At 37.5% G+C, this 24,602-nt stretch overlaps 1 long non-coding RNA gene across 3 annotated transcripts in view; it reads left to right on the top strand.

Annotated features, from left to right (window-relative positions):
* Window positions 1-2,002: 2,002 nt before the first annotated feature.
* Window positions 2,003-24,602, top strand: part of LOC125256647 — a 54,839-nt gene continuing 32,239 nt past the window's right edge. For 2 of the 3 annotated variants that reach the window (XR_007182157.1, XR_007182156.1), the window contains exons 1-4: window positions 5,171-5,699; window positions 12,685-12,797; window positions 22,633-22,834; window positions 23,555-23,644. This is a non-coding gene — a long non-coding RNA (uncharacterized LOC125256647). Of the gene's footprint in view, window positions 2,152-3,402; window positions 3,533-5,170; window positions 5,700-12,684; window positions 12,798-22,632; window positions 22,835-23,554; window positions 23,645-24,602 lie in introns of those variants that run through there. The other variant, XR_007182158.1, reaches the window with a different exon arrangement.

The following is a 24,602-nucleotide window of genomic DNA, read 5'->3' as shown; positions in this document are numbered from 1 at the left end:
ATGGGCCAAATATTAAACCTGGACAGTTTCGGATGGTGGTACTTGTCCAGATTTGTGGCAAATGTTGGCTCTAATACAGTATGAATAGAGAATAAGATCTATTCATTTTTTTATTTTTAAAAAGAATAGTTCCTACATTTTCTAACGTGTAAAACGTACTTGCTTTAATTATGTATGTATTTATTTATTTAAATTAGATTATGAATCTTAAAATGTCAATGTAGTTTCTGGCATTTGGGCAAGAATATTTCCTAACATGTGAAAATTTCTAACATGTAAAATATGCTTAAATGATTTAAAGGTGCCCTAGAGCTTCTTTTTAAAAGATGTAATATAAGTCTAAGGTGTCCCCTGAATGTGTCTGTGAAGTTTCAGCTCAAAATACCCCATAGATTTTTTTTTAATTCATTTTTTTAACTGCCTATTTTGGGGCATCATTAACTATGCACCGATATATAGGTTGTGGCCCCTTTAAATCTCCCGCTCCCCCTCCCCCGGAGCTTGTGCTTGCCTTGAACAGCATAAACACAGTTCACACAGCTAATATAACCCTCAAAATGGATCTTTACAAGATGTTCGTCATGCATGCTGCTTGCATACATCGGATCATGTAAGTATAGTATTTATTTAGATGTATTACATTTGATTCTGAATGAGTTTGAGGCTGTGCTGCGTGGCTAAAGCTAACATTACACACTGTTGGAGAGATTTATAAAGAATGAAGTTGTGTTTATGCATTATATAGACTGCAAGTGTTTAAAAATGAAAATAGCGACGGCTCTCTTGTCTCCGTGAATACAGTAATAAACGATGGTAACTTTAACCACATTTAACAGTACATTAGCAACATGCTAACGAAACATTTAGAAAGACAATTCACAAATATCACTAAAAATATGGATCATGTCAGTTATTATTGCTCCATCTGCCATTTTTTCGCTATTGTTCTTGCTTGCTGTGCACATCCAGACGTTCTGCCCTTGTCTAATGTCTCAATCATGAGCTGGCATATGCAAATATTGGGGGTGTACACCCCGACTGTTACGTAACATTCGGTGTTATGTTGAGATTCGCCTGTTGTTCGGAGGTCTTTTAAACAAATGAGATTTATATAAGAAGGAGGAAACAACGGAGTTTGAAACTCACTGTATGTCTTTTCCATGTACTGAACTCTTGTTATTCAACTATGCCAATATAAATTCAATACTGAATTCTAGGGCACCTTTAAAATAAAAAATTATTTGTATAAAATTCCAAATATAAGTTTTAGGCCCGGTTTCACAAACAGGGCTTAGCCTATGCCAGGATTAGGCCTTAGTTCAATTAGGACATTTATGTAGCTTTTATAAACATTCACTAGAAAAAAACATGGTGTGCATCTTGAGACAAAACAATGGCACTGACATATTTTAAGATATGTCAGTACAAGTTACTTTAATTTTACTTCATAATATTAAGGTTGAACCACTGTAATCACGTTGATTATTGTAACGATGTCTTTACTACTTCTCTGGACCTTGAATGTGGTAATTTCCTTGCTTTCTATGGGAGATAAAAAAAAACTCTCCGATTTCATCAAAAATATCTTAGTTTGTGTCTTGCGGGTTTGGAACAACATGAGGGTGAGTAATTAATGACAGAATTAATGACCTTTAAGCTCATTTTGAATGATGCATAAATTGTATCCTTCGCACAATGCACACGTGATGTTCCTATTCACAAAAAAAAAAAAAAAAAAACTGATGGAAATGAGTCGACACTGAGCTTGTCTGAGTTCATTATGAAATGTAAGACATAGGCTAAATAATGTTTTCGGAGATGAAGGCATAGGCTACACATCTTTTGTTTTGGTGTAATTAATCACTTAACATTAAACTGCCAATAATGGGAGACCACAGACGGTTGTCATTCACTGCATTGTATTAATAGAACGCCAGTTAATATACAATTATTTTTCCAAAATTAAGTTTTAATAGTATTTTCGTGACGTGGCCGTGGGGGCGGGAACATGTGTGATGTAGCCATGCGCACTTATACTAAACCACCTCATTCAAGCGTTTAATGCTGAGGACTCTACAATACAAGCCTTCGAAGAATTGGACTAGGAAGAATACAGCCTCACTAGGATGCAGACTTTCGTTTGAGAAGCACGTAAAGTAGCCGGAGCAACTTTTCTCTCTTTACAGATATGACGAGACACGCACAGACGAGTGACATGTAGCCATAGACGCAATTTCCCGCGAAAACCGTCCCGCTCCGTCTAAAATATAAACACTTAAAATACACTTGCAATAGTGAATCAGGGTAAGACAAAAATACGTTTTGGAAGAAGTATTGACTCATTATTTAAATTTTGTTAACTTTGAACAAAAAAGTTACATAATGTAGGCTACACCTAAGATGAACTAACAGTGAACAATATGCTATACTTGTACAGTATTTACCTTTGTTAATGTTAGTTTATAAAAATGTTCATGTTCATTTTGATTCACAGTGCATTAACTAATGATAACAGACTCAGATTCAACAGACACAACTTTAGATCTTTAAAATGTACTAGTAAATGCTGAGATTAACATGAAATAAAATGTACTGTTCAATGTTAGTTCATGTTAATGTAGTTAACTAATGTTAACATGAAACATGGTAACACTTTAGTATAGGGAACAAGTATTCACTATTAACTATGATTTTCCCTCAATAAACTCCTAATTTATTGCTTATTAATAGTTAGTAAGTTAATTGTTAAGTTTGGGTATTGGGTAGGATTAAAAATGTTGAATAAGGTCATGCAGAATAAGGCATTAATATGTGCTTAATAATTACTAATAAACAGCCAATATTCTAGTAATATGCATGTTAATAAGCAACTAGTTAAAAGACCCTAAAATAAAGTGCTACCTGAAACATTATTGTAAAGTGTTACCAAAAGTACAGCAAAATCCAAAAGTCTGACACAGGTATTAAAAATGCTTTTATTTTGCATTTTTTTTCTATTCAATAAAACAATTTTTATTACAAATTATGTATTTTGCATACCATTTAGGGAATTTTTGTAGATTTAAAATTAGATTATGAATCCCAAAATGAAACAACAACAACAACAAAACAATATAACTGAGCAAATTGGTTATTATTGTTTGATAATTATTTTTAAAAAAAAAATGTAATTATTAAAATGTTGCAGTCCAGTGTGCATGACTATGTTTGTTTCTATGTGCGTCTGTTTACACGCTCATGTGTTTAAATGTTACATGATAGATGTTTGTGTATTCTCTCTGATGAGCCTCCAGCTGTGTTTTCCTGGGCCCCTCTCTGGTTGAATGAATCTCTAAACTAAATAAACCAGAGCAGAGCCTGATTAAGACCCATATCCCTCCTCCCTGTGGGTCTTGCTAACAGATCTCCTCACCTGAACACCTGAACATTATGCAGATGAGAGACCATCCAGCAACCAGAAGCCATAGCAGAAACCAGCACAGAGAGAACCAACAGGGGGAAGCAGTGGTCCACAGTTCATCGTGTCTTTAAGGTCAGTAAAGGATGCCTGAGAGCAGACTGCAGCCTTAGAGAACAAAGGTCATGTTCTGTATCTACATATTATGAGGTGTTTTGTGGGTGTTTGTGGAAGCAAACATACCTAACTGTCAGGCTCTGTTGAGGCTGACTTAAATTTCTTATATGTTTGGGTTCCCAGAAATCTCAATGCTGTAAAATAAATCAGAATTAATCTGTTATTTTCACTTCAAATAGTCACAGGCAGTAGGCAATAACTGGCCAAGTAATGCAAGTAATGCAATATGAGCTTGTTATTCAGTTGAAATATGTAAATTAGTGCTTGACCCTAAGGGTTGCATGAAGAATGCAAGAAAATGATTACGCAATAATTCCTTTGCCAACTACAACACCAACACACAAAATGTCTTTCACAATAACACTGTTGCAAAAACCTTGTGCAATAATCACTGTTTGACACTACTTGATATAACAAAATGGAAAAGAGAAACAGCTGTCCAAACTGAACCAAATTCATGAATGTCAAACAGCAGGACGCATTGCATGGAACATGTATACGAATATAAAATTATAAGGCTGTCAATTTAACATTTTAATTTAGTGTAATTAATTAATAAAAATACTTAATTATGCCCCTGACTTGTATGTATATAGATAAAAAATGAAAAAGTATTGCAGATGAAACACGGGCCAGTAGGTGGCGACAATGAAATGTTTATGAATCATTTAATCAACTGATTTATTTAAACACTGATTCATTGGGAAAATGTATGCCTGAGTCATTGATTCATTCATTTAAAAGATTTGTTCAAACGAAACTGTACAGATTCATTCAGAATTCATGGCTGAATTCAGAACAGCATACTCTTACTAATTCTGCCATTTAAATATATTTCAGGAAAGAGTAGAATGCTAGTATCATGGTGTTTTCGAATTCAGCCAGTAGTGTCTTTTTGAGTGAGTCACTGTCCGAATAACTGATTTGTCCAAATTATTGCTTCATTCAATAATGAAACACCAATGCAGACAGTGTGTTTCTCGAAGACGCACAACGTTTGATTCTGTGTTGGCTTGGGTTTTTTTTGTTTTTTATTTGCAGAGCAAAAACAGACAGGGGATATTTTGTCTAAAATGTAAGCTACTAATATTAACCTCTTGTTTGTTGAACTGCTGTGTAAAATAACAATATCACGCTCGCAAATCTGTTGATCTAAATATCAGCGTGTCTGAGATTACCTGTGAGATTGTGTGCTGTTAAAGGGTTAGTTCACCCAAAAATGAAAATTCTGTCATTAATTACCTTTGTTCATCTTCGGAAAACAAATAAATTTTTTTGATAAAATCCGATGGCTCAGCTGGCCCAGAAAGGTACTAAAGACATTGGTTCAACCTTAATATTATGAAGCGACGAGAATATTTTTTGTTGCCCAAAAAAACAAAATAACGACTTTATTCAACAATATCTAGTGATGGGCAATTTCAAAACACTGCTTCATGAAGCTTCGAAGCTTTACGAATCTTTTGTTTCGAATCAGTGGTTCGGAGCATGTATCAAACTGCCAAAGTCACGCCCCCCAGTGGTGAACCACTGAAATTTCGAAACACTTATGACGTGATGAAGCCTTGTTTACTGAAATCACGTGACTTTGGCAGTTTAATACACCCTCCGAACCACTGATTCGAAACAAAAGATTTGTAATTAATGACAGAATTTTCATTTTTGGGTGGACTAACCCTTTAAAAGAACTTGCTCGTGTGATACTGCTCAGATATATTGATTTCAAAGCCACTTTTGTTACGTTTATTCAATGCTTTCCTTGCCTTCTTTAGAATGAGTACTCTTAGAGGTCAATAAACCATTCAGCCTTGATACTAACACTGGAATCTGAAGTTGCCCCTAACAGTCATAAATCTGACTCATTTGAGTACCAATCCTTGAGTAAAATTAAGAATAATACAGTCGCCTACATAATCCCTTTTTTATTTCTGCCGAGTTAAAGTCTTGGACAATGCTGCCGTTGCTGGGATCCCACTTAAACCCCCTCTCTCTTTGCTGAGGAGCCCAGAACCCAAATCTCCAGAACTTCAGTGAGACTTGGTGTGTACTGAAAGTGTTGGGTTGGATCCAGTCTTCCTCTGAGATATATGGAGACTTAAAGTTGGATTCCATTTTCACTTTCCAGGTAATAAGAAAAGTTTCTTCTTTCGTCTGTACCGCTCGCAGGAGATAAAGCCCTGGAATGAACTTTGTGGCGGAGAGATCTTAACACCACATAAGGCACCAAGAAGCTCTTCTCAACTATTATTACAGCTCTTGAAAAAAGAAAGATATGGAGAGAGAGCGAGGAAGGGAAACAAGTTAGTCGCTAAATGCAATGGAACCTGGTTACAATTAGAGGGCGATTTCCAAAAAGGTCAATGAATTCAGATAATATCCTTAGAGGGAGGAAATTTAATACCCTTTTTTTGCTGAATTAATTAATTGTAATATTAGGCTCACTCATGGGGGCTCTTTCTTGAGTGATTAAGCGAGCACATATCTTTAAAAGAGTCCTCAAACCTCATGGGTGTTGTGCCTTTGAACCCATGGTGTAGGATATATTTATATATAATGCATGAGTCTAAAATAATATACATAAATGTGATCTTACCTCCATCAGAGAGATGCTACAATTATTCAGATTAATTCCTTTTGCCCCATTACATTTTTAGTTCCTTGATTCATTTTCCCTTCCACAATTTGTTTCCATATCAATATGCTAAATGTTGTTTTCTGTTTACAGTCAATATCAATTACTTTTCTAGGTCAGAACCCTGAGATCCCCAGATTTTCTCAGTAACACTTTCATAAGTATATAACTTTAATTAAGAATATGAATCAGATTGTTATATTGTTATTATCATTATTGTTATTATTTTAATTCATCACTACATATTACAATGATTAACATACCATAGGTTAGACAGATACAAATTATTCAATAGTTCACTGCACATCTTTATATCTTCTCCTTGGACCCCTGGAGTATTTTTGGGGACCCCGGTTTGAAAACCCTGGGTATAGGTCATTTTTATTGTCAGATTTATAATGTTAGGTCATTGTTATTGTCAAAGTTTGTGATCATTGAACAAACTTTTGCATCCATTGTGAAAGTGTCAAACTCAACAGCTCATTTAATAATCAAACTTAATATTCTAGACCAATCTAACCTAAGTATTTAGTTCTGTCTGTCACATATAAAAAATTCAGCATCTCCTTGATGTTACTTTCATGTTACTTTCATGCCCCCCCCCCCCCCCCCCCTTTTAAGGGGTCTGTGTTGTCCCAGGCCCCCTTTCCTGTCAATTGCTTTGCCCTGGGGAGAGTTACTCAAAGACCTGCAACATGACAGCTTCCTTAACCTGCTGCCAACAGTCCCCAATCATCCTCTCATAATGCGTCATGTCCAGCAGGAAAATAACCTCCCTCATTCCCTTTCAGACCGGCAAATGCATCAGTCACTCCCTACCCACTGATATGTCAATCAAACGGTTGCTTTTGAAATCCTTTTGGGATTTTTTTTTACGGCTCTACAGCTTTACAGAACTGCTATCATTGTTCGGTTCGAATTTTGTTGGCATCTCGTCATGGCGTTCTTTTTGTGAACTTGATCTCTCTGTTTGTCAGGTGAGATTGCTGGGTACAAATAGACTGTGAAGGCTAGAGGCATTCCTCATTTACTTTTTTTTATGGATCTCAGAGGTGCCTGTTTATCCAAAACATTCCCAGATATGAGGGCTGAAACGGGAAATTGTATTTTGTTGAGCAAAGGATGTCTCTGTGACATTGCACTAAAACATCCTCTCGCCAAGTTCAGGGGTTAATTTTTCGGTGTCATAAACTGCTCTCCTTTTAATGAGCGTTTGTTGGAAACAGTTGGGAATGTGCTCTTGCTTTTCCTTCTCCTCCTCCTCCTCCTCCTCACACATCCTCTCCTCCACTTTCTAAATCTGACACATCAGGTTTCCTCCACCGGTAATGATCAAAGTCATATTAAAACGATGCTCATTTCACACAGAAGGGGGGTATAGGGGGCAATGTGTGTGCCTCCAGCTTCGGTTCCTGAATTAATTTCCAGATGAAAATGTTGGTTTAGCGCAATCAAGTGATGTTATAAACATCTCTCTATACCTCAGGCGTTGTGCTACCATTCTCTGACCTTGCTAAACATTCAGGTGCAATTAATTATTTCAGCGAGATCTAGCGACTGCTTCAAACTGATTAGCCTCCCTGGGGGGTTGGACATTATTTTAAAAACACTTTCTCATCATGAATTTTAATCATCCCAAAATGTATCGATTAATTATTAATTAAGTAACTTTAAGTGATGCCAGGTGGGTATAATTTCAAAAAGAATTGGAAAAATCCTTTTGGGGGTGAAGACTTTAAAGTACAGGCGCTGTGAATTTATGAACCAAGTGTTGGCAGTTTGGTTTCTTTCATGTTCAAAAACACTTTTTTCCTCCCTAAAGTGGGTCTTTGGTCTTGTTTGGACAGAAGAGACTAACTATGGACATTTTTTTAGCTTGTTTGCACGGAGTGCCAGTTCTTCGCTTTCAGCCCTGAGATATATTTAAAACAGAGTGCACTCACTTTAAATGGCAGAGTTGTACTATTTAACAGGTGCCACTGAGAGCCAATATGTGAATATGGGAACTTGTCTGAAACTAATCTAGTCTGAAATGAGTACTTACATTCAACCCCCGAACAAAATTAAATACATACATGATAGCAGTTTTTGCCCCCAATTAATTGAAGGTGTCCTTATAATCTACATTTTAGCTGTTGAAGCTTAAATAAAAGAAAGCTGTCAAATGTCCATCAAAGTTTTTTTTTTTTTTTTTAAACTAGCCATTTTTAATTAATTCTTTCTTTTATATACACTACCGTTCAAAAGTTTGGGGTCAGTAATGTTTTTGAAATAAGTCTCTTATAATCACTGAGGTTATATTTATTTGATCAATGCAGGTCAATACAGTAAAATCATAATATTGCACTTAATTATATTTAAAATAACTGTCCTATTTTAATAAATTTAAAATTGCTGATTTGGTGCTCAAGAATACTCAAGTTTTTGTTTTTTCAGGAATCTCTAATGGATAGGTTCAAAACAGCATAATTTATTTGATATTTTGTAACATTACACTGTAAATATCTTTACTGTCACTTTTGATCAATTTAATGCGTCCTTTCTGAATATAAGTATTTATTTCTTTAAAAATTGTGTATATAAACTATTTAAAGAAAAAAATATATGTTTATATATATATAAAGGAGAGAGTGAGATCATTTGTGGGTCTGTGTTTTAGTTTACTACCATTACCATTTCTAAATAATAACCTGACCAATTGTTGCAACCTCTAAAAAGCTTTTGATTTTGAAATGACAAGTTTTTGAAATGTTCATAATTGCACTATAAATAATAAATAAATAGCCCAGGTAAGGCAGGTAGTACTTTAAAAATCTCCCTAGTTCTGTTCAAATAGATGCATATTAACCTATACGGCAGGTCCTTGGTGAAAACACAGCAAATTACAAATTACCTGCCTGATTATGGCTGACCCCAAATATCCTACAGGCATGAATATTCATTACGAAATATATCCCAGTCTCGAAAAATTATTAATTTCTTCCTTCTCTATCTCCTCTCACTCTCTCCGTCTCTTTTCTCGTCTGGGTGGACTGTGAATAAGAATGATTAATGAAATTCTCACACATACAAATTCATCATTCTCAGGGAGCCGGAATGGTAATAAGGATCCAATTAAAGACACAGTAGGAAAAGAGCAGTGGGGGCTTTAGATTCACACTGCACTCTGACTGCAGCGAGGGCAAGTGAGATAAAGAAGCAGAATCACTTAGTTTGCCACAATATGCTCCGATGTGCTGTTGAAATGCTGCTTTTAAGATACACAACTGTTTACGTTTTAAATTCTTTAATAAGAAGAAATGTCATAGCATTACATTAGTCAGTTCTTTTTTATAAGTTCACAGCCATGTTACTGAGCATATGACACCTTCGACCTGTTTCGCTCCGCACCTTTGCCACCCACTCTGTTGTATTTACAGAGGCCTAAATCATGTTTTTGGTTGCTCTGCACCCCTGCCCGTCTGCACACCGCTTAATTTCATGTTCGGTTGGATTCTAAGATGGCTCATCCGCCAGCCAAATATTTGTTGTGAGTCGGCGGGGTAATCTGTGGCTGAGTACATACACTTATCTTTGAAGCTGCCACCGGAAAGAAAGGACACTGGAGTCATGGAGGGCAGGAGGTTGTGTGCATTCTGAACCCTGTGATAACAGCATTTGGATAAATCCTCTGCACTGCCAATACTGCTTCAACCATGAGGCATTAGGGCTGAATCCACTCTTTGAGACCACTTTAAAATGAACCTCAGGGTTTGCAGTGGTGGTGCTGTGGTAGACCAAAAAGCAAGCAGGTCCTGTGTTTCTCTGTATATTCGAATTCAATTTTTTTCATTTTAAATCCAAATAATGATGTAAGATAATACGTGTATATATTGTGTACGTTTGAATGCGTACTATCGTTGGTCATCTTCTAACAAGGCCACATATTAATGTCTGAGTAGATTAGATGATAAGCAAATAGTCAGTTCTTGTAATCAACGTGTTGGATGCAGGAAAATTGGCAGGAATAAGATCTGCTTATTATATATGACGAGACAAGGCGACTAGGTCAGAGTATCTCTGAAACAGCAAGCCTTGTGTGTTGCTCCCGGTCAGCAGTGGTGAGAATTTATCAACAGTGGTCCGACGAGGGACCGGCGTGTTAGGGCGTTAGGCGCCCAAGGCTCATCGATGCACGAGGGCAACGATGGCTATCCCATCTGGTCCGAGCAAACAGAAGGTCTACTGTGCTAGTAGAAGTCACAAAATTTTAATAATGGTTATGGGAGGAATGCGTCACAGAGTTCATCGCACTCTGCTGCGTATGGGGCTGCATAGCCTCAGACAAATCAAAGTGCCTATATGACCCTTGTCCACCCTCAAAAGCGGCTACTATTAGCACACGACCTTGGAGTATTGGTCGTCTGGTCTGATGAGTCCCGTTTTCTTTTACATCACGTGGACAGCCGTGTACATGTGCACCGTTTACCTGGTGAAGTGATGGCATGACAACAAGTCAGTGGAGGGAGTGTGATGCTTCGGGCAATGTTCTGCTGGGAAACACGGGTCCGGCTATTCATGTGGATGTTTTGGAAATGGAAATTTGACACATGCCACCTGCTTAAACACTGTTGCAGACCAGGTACACCCCTTCATGACAATGGTGTTCATGATGGTGGAAGTGGCCTCTTTCAGCAGGATAAGGGTGCATTACTCCACACTGCACACATTGTTCAGGAATGGTTTGAGCAACTGGCTTCCAAATTCCCCAGATCTCAATCCAATTGAGCATCTGTGGGATGTGCTGGACCAACAAGTTTGATCCACAGTGGCTTTACCTCGCAACCTACAGGACTTGGAGGATCTTCTGCTAACGTCTTCAGGGGTCTTGCAGAGTCAATGCCTTGGCGGGTCTGTGCTGTTTTGGCAGCACAAGTAGGACATCATATGGCTGGCTCAGTGGTGTGTGTGTGTGTATATATATATATATATATATATATATATTGATTGATAATCAATTATATGATATATATATATATATATATATATATATATATATATATATATATATATATATATATATATATATATATATCAATCTATTAACCAAAACTGTTTGGACATGATGGCAACTTTCTTCTTTTTCAGCTAAGCAGAAACGTTTTTTATAAACTGTGTTGAAGATGATCATGATAACAATTTTTAAATCACTACTCAAACTGAACATGTAAAATATGTGAATGAACAGAGTAAAAAAGGATGTTGAATGAGACAAATTAACATTTGTTCTTTTGCGTGCTTCTTTCTGCCACACACACAATAACTTTGCCTGTGCTAATTAACAATTAGCAAAGACTCGGTGGCTAATTGTGTTATTCCTCGTAATTAAGGGGCTAATTACTAGAATGTCAATTTAGATTTAATTACTAAGTGCTTTGGTAATTCCCAGTGAGCATAAGTTACCATTTTCCGACCCTTTTCCCTGTCTGTTCTTTTGATGGGTTTTCCATATGTCGTTCCCTTTGGATAAAAAAGGAGAGAGAGAGGAAATATGTAAATAAAAATAAATGAGAGAGGTGTTTGAGCTTCCCAGATCTGTTATCAAGACTGCAAAGCTTAATGATTAATGAAAGGCTTTACCTCAGGGCCTCCAATTAGAGATCTTTTTTTTTTGCTAAAAAAAAAAAAAAAAAGAAAGAAGAGAGAGCCACTAGCATTTTGTCATCTGTTGGAGGAAATTAATCTGTGACGTTACATACTATGTAAGTCTATGCATGTATATTTTGTGAAACCAGTACTGCCAAACTCTCCAATTGACCACTAATGGGTGCTATTGGCTTAAACATTGTCCGGATCACGTGAAACGAGCAAATTGGCAACGGCCTACAATTCCTCTAGCTCTCCTGTTCCTTCCACATAACGGCTTTGATTTTCATCCTAACTGTCTGACTCCCTCAAACCGCTGCCAAAATACAATAGGACAGGGTATAATATATATAATTACACCCACTTACATTAGCCATTATGCCAGTGAAGCATTCCTTGGAAAATGACACACGACCTGTCAAGACTTCATTCACGCCATTAATAAGCATCATTAGTGTCTAGTTTGAATACCTCTCTTGCACATTGCAGTCATTTCAACATGTCATATATTTTAATTTGAGGCCAAAAATAGCTGTGTGGATATTATGCACTCTCACTGCTAGTCTTTGTGATCTCTTAATGGCCAGGAAGTTCAGAGTCTGACCTTGGATTTGCTCTCATTGGAATTAAAAATTCTTGGCCCTGAAGAACTATCCACCGAAAATGTGCCAGCGTGTCCTTGTTGTTGTTTATGTCTTCGGTTGAACCGATCAAAAATGATTTGCATCATATCATTAACTCACTTTTGAGGAATGCCCGTGGGAATTGTTACAGTGAAATTGAAGAGGAAAATAAGATTTCATAAATCCTCCCTTGAGCTGGATCTCAATGCTGGTTCTTTCTCTCTCCCTAGAAATCTCTCCATCCAGCATCCCTGTCCCCCAGAAGTGGCTCCGCTGCCCCTGATGACAAGATGATGAAAGGAAACATCTCCATGTTGCTTGAGCGCAACTGAACCTCCCACAGGTACTGCTGAAAAATAAAGACAATAACTCATCCTTTGATCTGAGTAAGTCATTAACTTCACTTTGCCTTGTTTACCGCCTTTGACAAAAGCAGCTTAAGGGGCTAATTAATTGTAAAAGTGCCGCACAATGGTTAATTAGCCGGCGTCTGTTGTCAGTGATGTACCTTGGCGGACTTTTGTAGAGGCCTCTCCGTCGTCTCCCTTCTTGCGCTCCTCCCACAATGCATTCTGTGGTGAGGGGTGCCATTTTTCATTCGGGGGACTGACATTTTAGCTGGTAAGCCCATGGGAGGTCACCATCAGAGAATCCTCAAGGTCCCCTTTAAAGAATGCTGATGTGTCATGTACACGGAGGGCATCTGAGGTTCAGGGGTAAATGGATTCACATATACAGAAATTGACTGGCAGTAATGGGTTAGAAGGGCAAATGGAAAGTGCCATATAAATGTATAGCACAGTCAGCTGTGTCCCCATGCTTTGTTCAGATTAGAGTGATAATGAAATGTGTGATAGAAATGATGCTCTTGTGCACTTTGTTTAAATTCCCGACTGCGTAGTTGTCTTGATGTTCCATTTTCACTGTTGATAGCAAGAATTTAGATATTAAAATGAAAAAAAATGAAGAAAAAAAACATGGATGGATGGATGATTATATATTTAATATTTTAATAATTCTGAAAAAAAAAAAAAAATTAGTGGCCACCAATAATTATTTAATTTCAAAATTATTAAAATATTAAATATATAATTAAAATTAAATAACAAATATATTTAAAAATAAAGCAAATAAAATAAAAAAAAATCACTTTTTGAATTGAAATTAAGATATAAAATGTTTTTTTAATTCTGTTAAAATTACAATGTTACATATTTGAAATTAAGATTTAAAAGTGTTTGTATTTTAATTTTTGCAACGAATTGACATATTTTAAAGTGCCCCTATTATGCCTTTTTTTAAGGTTCCTAATATTGTTTTGGGAGTCTCCTACAACAGGTTTACATATACACAAGTTCAAAAAACACCTGACATTTCACCTGAGTTCTCAATGATTCGTAAACGATTCATTAGAAGCAGTTCGAAGAATCTGAAGCTGCATCCGAAATCATGTACTGTCTGAGTAGGTACTAAATTTGAATTTAAATTTACTGTTGAAAAAGTACATTCTATATAGTACGAATGGGTGTAGTATGAATGAAATCTGGGCTGCATCCGAAAACTGGAAAATGCTGCCTTCGGAGGACACATTTCAAGGTAGGAAGGCATCAAGGCACGTCGAATCCAAGGTTGGCTTCACTTCCTGTTTCCTGAGATACCTTCATCTGATCGATTTTTGAAGGCAGCATAATAGATGTATCCTTCGCTGCCTTTGATACCCCACAATCCTGTGCTTTCCATTCTGTGACAGTTGAGCTAGAAAAATAAAGATGGCGTCCGAAAGTTGCGTTTGCTGGCCAGTTTGTGAGTAAATGTACATTTTTGACCAACATATTCCACTTTTGATGTCATTTCTAATGAGAAATTACTACTGTAGTAATTAAATATTTGTTTAGTTCTCACCAAAGTTTGCACTATATTGCCGTAGATCATTAAACTCTTATGCTGCCTCAGAAGTCTGTCCGAAATCTGTTTCATGAGGTGCCTCCATGCACAAACCCTGCCTTACAAGTCATTGCTTGATAAGGCAGCGAGGTAGCAAGTCAGCTACCTAAGTTTTCGGATGCAGACCTGGACTTACTACATCTGCCACGTTGTTACTGTCACATGACCTACCAGCGTCAGTTACGTCCCCTCAACTCCATTCACAAATCCTCTCCTGTGGCCTCATGGGATATTACACTGTCCATCGTATGCACACTTCAGAATCTCGCCTGAAGTAGTTTTTCGGGTCCTTTTCGCATACTGTTTTTCACGTACTTTCGGATGCAGTGAGTCTCTCTAAACCCTTCCTTTCCGTGAGCCTACACTGCTCTGATTGGTCACATGGCCCAATCCTTTGTGATTGGTCTACCGCACACACCGCATGCCAAACAAAACGCCCATTGCCATAATTAAATGACAGCTATCAATTCGCAAGATATTGCATACAATGTTTGGACAGAAAAGATGGCAATTCGAGCCTGAGTCCGACTATGTAACGTCTGAAGTAGTCGATCAACCAGAAACTGATTCGCAATCACGACTGGATCAGGACGCTTCTTGGTGGTAAGTGTAACCTTCAGACTGTCCACCATATTACGACCTATATTTACGTTTTGAAGCCACGCGCCCTCTAGTGGGCATAAAAATAATGACAGTGTCGTGTTACGTCTGTCGTCATGAAATGACGTATGACTGTCATTACCAATCAAAATGCGTGTTCATTTAAATGCAATGTGTGGACTTTTTACACCATTTCTCCTATTTCCATTTACAAAAATTAAATTTTATTAATGACTACACCCACCCCACCCCTAAACCTACCCTTAGTGATTTATAGTGCATGTACACTTTATGAGCACATGTGTTCCCTGGGATCAAACCCACGATCGCATGATCACATGATTGCATATTGATATGGCAATGCTCTACCAGCTGAGCTACACGAAACCCGAAATATGACGCAGATAAAAGGGAACAATGCATTAAAATGAAAGCAAACGCTCCTATGGGTCGTATTTCATGAATTAAAATGAAAGTGTCCTGTTGTCGATAGGGGCGCCACTTTAGTAAACGCTCCTATGAGTCGTATTTCAGGGAAGTGACAAACGACCTATATGGTCGTATTAGTTGGAGAACATGTTGGTAACCTTAGTTTGCATTATTTATAAGATGTGATAGCAGTGTCATTGTTATACTTTATGTAGGTGCACCTTCATAATATGGCCACTATAAATTATATTAATGACTTTGCACTATCATAAAGTAAAGTAAGTACATTAATAGGCATGATATTATAGACCATATTTTTAAAAGGCAAACTCAATTTTTTGCTATATTAAGCAGGTGGTGCCTCTTTTTAAACCTTCTTTTTAAAAGCTCAGTAAAGCAGACATAGTTGTGTGTGACTGATTATTTGGTTAACACTTTATTTTACAGTGCCGTAGTTACACGTTACTACACCTACTATTGTAATAACAGTAAATTATGCATAATTACAAGTAACTAACCCTAAACCAAACCCTAACCCTAACTGTAACTCTATAGTAAGTACATGTAGTTAATTAATAGTACTCAGTACTTATTTGAGTAATTACAATGTAACTACAGCACTGTAAAATAAAGTGTAACCATTATTTGTAGCTAACTAAATTAAACGAAATATAAATAAGTAAATAGGTATTCAAATTCTGGCTCTGATTCTTTTTCATGTCATCACTTCCTTCTGTAGTCAGACACAGAGGCAGGTACTTATAAGCAGGATAACAGAGAGAAGGGTTGATGTTTACGAAGTGCATTCTGCTAGACTCCTTCAGCTCTGGATGAGTACCAATTATGCTATTATGGCTTACCACGTCTATGGTCATATGCTTGTGAGTCCCAGCATGCTCTTGCCCTGCTTACGGGTCATGTGGAGATCTCATATCTTTCATTAACCCCCAGTAAAGTTCTATATTGTTTATAAAGGAGCCATCTATAAACATGCATTAGTTTGATTATTTACTTGGCTAGATCCAAGAAAGCAATGTGTGTGTGTGTGTGTGTGTGTGTGTATGTGTGTGTATAACTGGCAAAGTTAAAAAATGCAAGTCAGTATTGTTCAAATGAAAGACATGTTTTTGTAAACTGTCCATGAAACAGCTCTGTCCATTAGACTAGATGCTTTAACTTGAAAACCTCAAATAGTATGCCTCTCCCTACTAATTAGAAGGAAATAATAAAAATTCGGCTCCAAGACAAACATCATGACCTTTCAAAGCCACCCTAGAGAAGTGTATTTTCCTCTGTTTGAGGGCGGTTAAGACCACAATGAAAGTACAGTTATCCAGACATACTGAAGTTCTCTCTGCAGTCTTACATGCTGCCATTTATTTAAAAAATAATCATAATAGATAGATTGTGTGGATTCAGTTTGATGCATATTTTGTTTGCTAGTTAAAGGTTGCAGAAGGTCAGAACCGTTTTAAATATCGCCCAGAGAGTCGCTCTGTTTACCCAGCTGCCATTTTGTTGAGAGTTTTAGTGTTTTTCGCTGCCATATTGTGAAAGAGGCCTGACAAAACAGGTTTTTATGAGTCATCTTTGATGGTTGAATTGTTTGGAAGGCAACATTTACATTGCAAGTACTTAAGTATGTAATTTTTAAAACATGAAATCAGAACAAACAACAGAAAAGTTGGCTTTGGACGGCAGATAATTAATGGGGTGGTTTGTGTTACTTAACAGCTCAAAACTTTTCTAAAAATAAATGTATATTTTGTCAGTCTACTTGCCTTAACTGTCACATTAACAGTGAAAATCTGTTTTTCACTGTTAATGTAAATCTTTTTCTTTTATATATTCAAACTTTCCTACGGAACTATATGATATGATAAATAAATATAATATAATTTTTCTTACTGCTAACATTAGTTAAACTGAATGCAATATACACAAGCTAGGTAAGTTTGGCTTCTTTAAAATCACGTTAATAATAATAATAATAATAATAATAATGCCTTATTTTCAGCCCCCCCCAGATTTAAAGCCAAGTCTAATTCTAATAATTACAGCTTAATGATTTGACGCACACTTTCTTAGTTCTTTGCTTTACCCAAATCTCTTTATGTAACTCAAAAGTATGACTGACTGAGACTATATAAAAGAAAAAATGAGGATTGGGTGGGGGAGGGGATGGAGGTCTAAGAAAAAAATTTACATTTGAATTAGAAAAAGCAGTTGACAGCCGTTTTTTTTCTTGTGACATATTTCTCCCATTACAGCAAATTAAATTCATTCAATTAGGCCACTAATCTCACAGTTTTCTACTCCACATCAGTGAGGTGTCATGAAATTTCTGTTTTATATTACAATGTTTATGATTTTGTGCAATGTAACATCTCATTATGCATTATGATAGATAGATAGATAGATAGATCATTGATTGATTGAATTCAAGTCTAATATCTTAAGAACATTACCCAGTGGTGTTTTGTGGAAGTATTTTCTGTAAAGCAGAAATCAGGAAATAAAGAGCATTCATATTGAACTCCAAGGTCAAGGAGCTGCCGCTGATTATCTGAAATTAATCAAAGCCCCGAGGGCAGCCTGCTGTAAATAGATTCACGAGAACATCGGGGATTTTCACCACGTGAAGCTGACTGCCCCTCGTCATTTTCATATTCAGTTTTGGATATTACGATCTGGCAGGATCTTGATAATAAGGCCGTGAGCAAGTCACGCGTCTGCCTCAAGACTGAAAATAAAATTGATGCCATCATCTTCTCTTAAAGCTTTAATCATTGATGTAATTGAAAGAAATGCTACAGTGGGCCCCGCACATCATGTCTTTTGATTCAACACATATACGACCATTTAGACCGTCTGTGTGTGTGCAGGGTTGCAGGAGTTAAACTGAGGGGATAAGAGGGGTCCTCCGCGTCGTCTCCGCACCGGGGGGCCCGACGCACCCCGCCACGCGCTTCCATCTCCTTCAGCTCTCCTCTAGTGCTGCCATGATTGGCAGAGATGTTAAGTGCCATTTGACACCTGAGAGGGTGAAAATTTGTGCGAGTGGGCAGTAATGAATTGGAGACGTCTACGCAATTAAAATCACTGTTAATTTCTCCAGGGAGATAGGGCCCCCCCTGAGCCCATGAATCACAGGACAGGAGGAGGGATGGAAAGAGTGAAGGATGAGTCACTGGCTTTCCTGGATGGAGATGAACGAAGGCGCCCACCGAACCTCCCGCATCGTAGTCCGTTAAGCATTTTTGATTAAGAACTCGCTTGATTTTTGTTCTGCTTCTCATTTGGTGGAAATTACTGTACTTTGGTTATCATCCACATTCAGATATGATTGTAGCACTCGTGATGTTCTAATCAGCATTCATTGACACTGATTGAGATATGCATTGTTTCAGAGGGAAGGAAGGAACCCTGCTCGGTTATGTCGGTCCATTTCATGCCAGATACTTCGCTTGGTTTCTTTCCTCACAAAAGTTACAGGAATATCCTGTCACTCTTATTTCCTGGCAGATGATCCGGGAAATGTCAAAGGGAGTAACATTATAAACTGGGAAATCTCTCAGTTCACACAGCGGACGGGTGTTTTTGTTTGCACTTGGCTAACGCTACACTTTCCACATTTCCTTTGGTTTGTTCTGCTTGATCCGTTCACGATGACACAATGAACTCGTTTTACGACACATTTGGTATTCTTTCAACCTCAATAATGTCACCCAAGTGTTGAAATCATTTATGAGGGAATGTAGGAGTGTAATTTATGTCGGAGTTCAAGCCAATTAATAAAACCTGTCAAAAGTCTTTCCTTCTTTGACCAACAAAGTGTTCTCTGAGGAGGCCCAAACACTGACCTTGCCGAGCCCAGAACAGCCCTGCTGCTGATCAGAGTGTCACCAGTTCTCTGACTGCCATGTGTTTAAATTGCCTCCCACTGGCATTCAAATTACAGCCCCTATCTCATCTGTTGAGATCTGGCATTACAGCGAGTCCACCATCTCCCTTCACACACACACACGCGCTCTCGCACACCACCCAAGCACATAATGAGGCAAAGTCATCTCCTTCTGAATCCCCACTGGGTGTACCTGTGAAGTGTAAGGCCCAGATGCGCTATTTTCGGATCTCGCTCTTTTAATTTATTTCCATGATTTGGTGATAATAATAATAATTGTGCTGTAGGTGCTGCATTGAAATTAGCTGACACTTCCTCGGGCGTTATCGCTCAGCCATCGCATCCAAAAGTGCCTCTCCTCTGCTCGCATGCCTTCACTTCTTCATCTTCTGCCGTGCATTGACACAAAGGCTGTCGAAGCAGTTCTTCATTTTCCTTTCCCTTTTTTCAGCTTATTCAAATCAGCTGTTTGAAAACTAACCTTGTTTGAATTGTAATGCCGCAACGGAGGGTTTACAATTTACTGATACAGCGGCATAATAGGAAGCGGAGCGGGTCTGAATTTAAAATGAATTAAATTTCTGCTTGTCTGTATTCTAATCACAATGTTACATGATAGCTTACAAGAGTGTCTTTGAGACCGTTTCTAACTAAATAAATTTGATTTTGAAAGGGTGTGTTTGGCAGATTGGCTTCTGCATATTTTTACCGCCAGCCAGGTGCTGTCATGGATAAAGTACCTAGTTTATTGCACATAATAGGATGCAAGGATTGCAAAATATACATGAATTCTTTTTGACAGAGAGAAGCAATATCACAAAGACTCCCGCCCGCCCGGAGATGGCATTTACCCACCATTCAGATGGCCCATGACGCCCACACCGGGCATAGATTAATCAGTATGCTAAAGAGGGAGCTAACATGTACATGTGTCGCATTTTAGCCTTATTCTTGGCTGAATAACAAAGTGAATTTTTAAAAAAAAGAAAGCTAAAAATGCTAAATAATTTTCTGAATAAGATTTCTTTTTCTTTTTTTTTGTATTTAACTATTCTGATGTGAGTCAGCCTAGCGTGTGTGTTAATTTATTTTGTTAACTAATAAAAATAATTGTAGAGATACAAAGAAACACAATTTTAGCTTGCACATATCCTGAATTACTATGATGATATTATGAATATTCGTGTCATTTTCCCAAATTTAGCCTCTGTGTAGTGGACATCAGTGGATTGTTGGAAATGACAGGAACTTCACTATTTTATTTTATTTTATTTTATTTTTTTATTATGTTATTTTATTTTATTTTATTTTTTTTTTTTTATTATGTTATTTTATTTTATTTTATTATTTTATTTTATTTTATTTATATTTTTTTTAAGTGTTTGAGTGTTAAGACTTCTCCCATTCATTTTCCTCCAAGTGGTCCTTCTCCTCCCCTTATACTATCTCTGGCTGAATCTTCATTGGTAACAGACAAGTTAAGAGATGAGCCAGATGTCTAGCAGTCAATGACAAGGGAACATTGTGTTCATCACTCCTCCGTCCTCAGAAAGCCAAAATGTGGATTCTGTAGATTGCCTGCTTAAAGCCTCCAGATGTGTCCTACTTTTGTTCAGCAGTGACATATGGTTAAACATACTTCCTGATGCCCATCTACGTTCAGGTCTCGAGTTTCCCTGTCTAGGGACAAAACTCACAGACTTTGCAAATTCACACTGAAACTTCCTCTGTGGCTGCTACGGACTGCCATATGTATCAACTTGTTTTTCAGGCCATCTGAGCTCGTAATTATCTGATGGAGCTCATTATAAGCTGTAATTGGAGGCGTTTGTATCCTCTGAGAGAGAAAGAGTAATAAAATAAGCAGAAAATTGTGGGATACTCTAAAGCCCCAGGCCCTTCTTTCCCATACAGCAACCTTACATCTTAGCTGAATATGGGCAAACAACCTCTTTGCAATGCAAATGATGTTCACATATATTAGCATGGGCACTCTGATCAATGACCAATTAATGACCTGAGAGAAGTCATGTGACATCTCACCCCATTAAAATGCAATTGACAGGTTCACTGCACACCAGGTGCTTTATTACCATGGTTAAAGAGAAGCATAATAAAAAAGCCATATATATATATATATATATATATATATATATATATATATATATATATATATATATATATATATACTGTACACACACACGCACCTGGTTTTAGACCACAATAATTTATTAGCATGGTTTAGGGCTTCCTTTTGCAGCCAATACAGCGATTCATCTTGGGAATGACAGATATAAGTCCTGCACAGTAGCCAGAGGTATTTTGAGCCATTCCTCTTGCAGAACAGTGGCCAGGTCACTATGTGATGCTGGTGGAGGAAACTGTTTCCTGACTCGCTCCATCAAAACACCCCAAAGTGCCTCAGTAATATTCAGATTTGGGACTGTGCAGGCCATGGTATGTATTGGTGTGTATTGGTGCATTATCATCCTGATACATGACCCCTGAACCACTGGGTGCACATGGTCCTCCAGAATGGTTCAGTAGACCTTGGCAGTGACGTGGGCCTAGGGAATACCATGATATTGCAGCCCAAACAACCACTGATTCACCTCACCACTGAAACCTTAAAACCTCCATATTTGCAGCATTGCTGACCTTGGGTATAAGAAATAAAGTTATGATTATGACGACAACTTTTTAATTAATAATAAAGATCAATGTATATGAGTTTATGCATTACTATCATTTTTTTTCACTTAATTCCCAAGTAACATAAATATTTATCAGCCTTGATACTTTCTTTTGAAGTCCCAAGCGAACACTCGATACAAAGTCCCAACAAAAATGATCAAAGAAAGCACAAAGAGGAAAAAAACAGTCCTAGCTAGCATTGTTTTTTTCCTGTCCCAGTGCACACGTAGAAAACATCAACCAAAAAAAATTATTGCATGAAAGCATCAGGATTGGGACAAGTGCACTGTCGCTTTAAGATAAAATATTCTATCTTCTACATCATAATTATCTCCTTAAGGTAGAAATATTAGCATATCTTCCAATCTTATTATCTGAGAAATTGCCTCATTAAGTTGCCTGCCTCCCCTTGTGCCCACCTTGCACGCCATTGTCCATATTTCATCAGTGATCCCATAGAGCTTGGGGCTGCTCTGATTGGCAAGAGGCATATGCCTTATAACAGGTCTCTATGGGGACTCAGAGTGGGCCGAAATACACCAGCAGAGCTCTGTTTCTGACACTGGGATGATCATCTTTAATTTCATGTGCCTTTGCTTCTTTACAGACAACCTACAAGTGAGCGGCCTTACTGCCTCCTGCCTCCTGCCTTAATTCTCATCTGTCCTTCACGTCAGAGCATGTAGGGGATGCCAGTCAGGAAAATTTGCTCCGCTGCAAACGAGGGTCACGTCACAGAGGGGGACGAAGTCCGAAGGTCTGATTGTCTGGGGAGCAAATCTGACATTTGCCTGCAGCCGTTCATGTAGGTGTGTGAATATTCAAATGTACCTTGTTTGGATGAGTGTCATTCAGTGATGTGTCTCACCTACATATTGGTCTCTGCAGGGTTGTAGCAAAAATTCACGGTCACTCACAGGACAACATTTTTACAATGTCAGATGCTGAACGAGTATGCCATATCAGGGTATTTAAAACTTTTTAATGCCAAGGACTTTTTGATTTCTACAGTATAATATAATGAAGACAACAATTGTAAGTTATTTAAAGTCATTGACTGCTTCCAAAATTAAATATTTGGAATATAAATGCAATAAATCAAATCTGATTAATTATACCATATCTGAAATTAACACTTAAAAAAGAATAAATAAATAAATAAATAAAAAACCCTGTGCAATACCATAGAGGACCATAGTGGGCTCCCCCTTATTCGTACCCCCCTGTCGACGGCCTTGAGTCTCTTGTCTGTCTGAGAAATAACCGTGGACAGAGGACAAATCCCTGTTTGGAATTATAAGTTAATTGTCAAATAGAAGGGTCCCGCAGCTTCCTAAGCCTGAATTGTACCGCTGCATACATTCACAGAAATTATTTAAATGATTACCACCACAAATTACACATTACCGCTTTCAGATATTAATGAGATGCACTGGAATATCTCTAACAGCTTAATCTGTGAAATTTAAGCCATGAAATGAAATCTGACACCCATGGATTCATAATAAAATAATGTCTTTTTATCCCAGGCGATGGCCGAGCTAGCAGCTCTGAGACAGTCTGGAGGATGTGTGGATCCCATTTAGAAAAAGTGCCGGTGTTGACAAGTCGCCACTTCGGTGAGTAGAAAGAGATGGTTGAAGAGGATAACTGTCACCATCCTTCACTCAGCCTTGATCAGAATGAGAATGACGATGAGATTTAATTGTGGTCGGACACTGGCATCCTCTCAAATGGATCAGTGGACTTGAGACTCAGATGTTAATTGAATCTATTGCTCAGTTAAATGATTTCACTACTGTGTTTTAAATAGGTAGCCTCCAGCTTTGGTAATGTTCTGCTCCACAGCGTGTTGGTAAAAGAGCGCTCATTTAAATCTAGATTGATTTGCATAATGATAATTTTGCATTCTTGCATAATGAAACCCTTTTCCTCGAATTACTCAATGCAACAACTACAGCATCAAATGATCTGCTTTTATCTAAATTTCACTTATACAGGTGAACATGTGAAGCGTTCCATTGACTCATAATGAACAATGATTCATTTAAAATCAAATGGCATTATTCATGGAAACTTGAATCGTTAAAGCAATAAAAACGAAGAAAAAAATTAATGAAGCTCTTCATTCAACTACTATCCAGCAAAGCTCTGTTCGTTAGCATTTAGTTGTTTTTTTTCTAAAATCATGGCTGTCAAACCAAGGGAAAATTCTGTCATCATTTACTCACCTTCATGTCGTTCCAAACCTGTAAGACTTTCAATAATTTTTGGAACACAAATGAAGATCTTTTAATAAAATATGAGATTTCTGTTCCTCCATTAACAGTCAATGCAACTACCACTTTGATGCTTCACAAAGTTCATAAAGAGATTATAAAACGAATCCATATGAATCGAGGCATGATCACTTTATATGATGAATAGATTGAATTTAGGCTTTTTTCCCCACATATAAACATTCATCTACACCACATCAGTTACTTGACCTACGAGAACCAATGAGATTCATTCCTGTGTTACACATCATGTTTACGCTTCCTCAAGAACCAATGAGGTATGTTCTCGTGCAGCAAG

Source organism: Megalobrama amblycephala, linkage group LG21 (genome assembly GCF_018812025.1).
Source record: "Megalobrama amblycephala isolate DHTTF-2021 linkage group LG21, ASM1881202v1, whole genome shotgun sequence".
Taxonomy (NCBI): Eukaryota; Metazoa; Chordata; class Actinopteri; order Cypriniformes; family Xenocyprididae; genus Megalobrama; species Megalobrama amblycephala.
Note: the sequence above shows the minus strand (reverse complement) of the source record. Positions and strands in the feature narration are given on the sequence as shown.